This window comes from Penaeus monodon, chromosome 15 (genome assembly GCF_015228065.2).
Source record: "Penaeus monodon isolate SGIC_2016 chromosome 15, NSTDA_Pmon_1, whole genome shotgun sequence".
Classification (NCBI taxonomy): Eukaryota; Metazoa; Arthropoda; class Malacostraca; order Decapoda; family Penaeidae; genus Penaeus; species Penaeus monodon.
Window position 1 is genome coordinate 46,704,222 of NC_051400.1, and position 2,188 is coordinate 46,706,409.

A 2,188-nucleotide genomic window follows, 5' to 3' on the forward strand; every position below is an offset into this window, starting at 1 on the left:
AATTAATCCAGCCGCATAACCCTTTAACACATCTGTTACTGTAACATTTGTCACATTAACAAATCCACGTTCGGGTTTCAAGACACTGATGCGTGACGCTCGAGTAACACGAGATCACTTGGGGCCTCTTCTCCAAGGGACGCACATTCGATATCGACCTTATTGATTGTGGAAAATCGCAAGGGACTCTGAAATAATGATTGCGAGTGTTAAAAGTGGTGTCGTGTCTCTTTGCCTATAGCGTCCGACGGTTAAAAGTTGGGTTACGGTCCGTTTATATGGTGTTTTAATTTAGTAGGGGTGTTTGACTGAATCTAGGAGGTTTTTTTTTTAATGCTTATGGTAGGAAAATGTAATTCGGGAATTAGATAATTCAGAATACGTAAAAAAAAAGAAAGAGATGGCATTTTAACCTCCTACAATCTATGAAGCATCTAAGTGAAATGCATAAGACAGGAGCTTCCACACATACTCAAAGTCCTCACGAATTTACCAGTTGTGAGATTCCAAGCGAGAGACGCAGGTTTTTTTGCGATCGAATAGCGCACTTGGGTAAGATGTCCAGTAAAGTCTAATTCTGCGCAGCTTGGGACAAGTTTCTTTACCTTTTTCTGTACATAATACACGTGTTTTATATTTTTGAGGGTTAATCCTATAGAAAAGCTACTCACAGTAGCACTGTCCACTGACCGTCCACATTGGCCTGGGAGGGCAGTGTATTTTAAGGTACACTTAGTAAATTATTATTAATTAATGTAAACACATAAAAAGAGTAACACACTCCCATGATGACTGACGTAACTATTTTGACGACCGAAATTACTTGTAAGTACATCCTAGGTATGTACAGCCCTCAGACACATAGAAGGTGATCTTTCTGCACATTTGTGAATTTGCCCAGACTGGTATGCGATCACATATGCGATCACATATCAGATTCCCTTTCATATTTTCATTCCAACTCACACCTCCTCATAATACTTATTCCCGCTGATGGTGGGGAATGCCTTTACACCCATGCCAAGTGACTAATGGATAAGGAAAACAAATCTGCAGACATGGGCATAAAGTAGACAAGACCCTGTGTTAATGCCACTGACCCTCTTTATCTAAAAGAAAGTAAAAAAAAATACTTAGCCAGGAGATGTATGATTAGATAGTCGATGAGAAAGTCATGTGCAAGAGTTACATGTCCTTTTCATGTTTGATATTTAGGACATTTAGTGACTGATAATTAAGCACTATTTTGCCTTTAACACCCATGTATAATTTTGTAAATGTAGGAGAGCAAGTGTAAGGTCCTGTGCCCATAGTCCATCAGAAAAACAAATCAGACCTACTTCGTACGTACTTTTTACAGTGCTGAAAATACTTCACAAAATATACAGGCGTCCCTTTACAGTCAGTCCATTGCTAGGAAACGGACACCTCGAATACTAATTACACTGCTAGAGGGATGATCTTTCACCTTCATGGAAAGGGGCCTTGACCGCTGTTGTTCGAAGATTTTATCTTGTATTCTCTTTGCATGACCTTCATAGGTCACTACCGTGCTAGGAAAGTTGCCTTCTTTTTGATCGGGTTCCATCAAGCAACCCGGACCTGCTTCTTTTTCCGTATTTGATCGATCTCGTCCTATCAACATTTTCTAATATGATGCCATCTCTGATGCCCATTTCATTTCCTTGTTTCGACAAACTTCCCCGGCTTTTGGGTCACACAGATTCAGACTCCGCATTCAGTGACAATGTTCAGGTCCATGCAATTTAACCCTTCTTACAAGTTCCGTGCTCTTATATCTCATGAATAAGACACGGCCTATAATCCAGAGCACACTGGACACTGAGCAGTCTGCACCGGTTTCTTCCCACTTTTAAAGTTACTGTCCACATTACATTGAACCCCCAATGAAGACTCCCTTTCCTTTCTGTCTATTTATGCAACAAAACAATTTCTCACTTTCTGAAGTCCTCCATATCAGGCTAATTTTATGTTAGTTTTCCTAATCTTCCTACCAACTTCAAATAAAATTTTATTATGCCGGTATCAGCAGTCATCTCCTGAAGCATTCGTGCAATCAAGCAATCAAAACATTTTAGGCTCCTTATCCACGTCAGGGTTGATAGGCGTGCTTCCTGGAATCTGATTAGCTTTGAAACACGAACTTTACGTGGGTAATGATCATCTG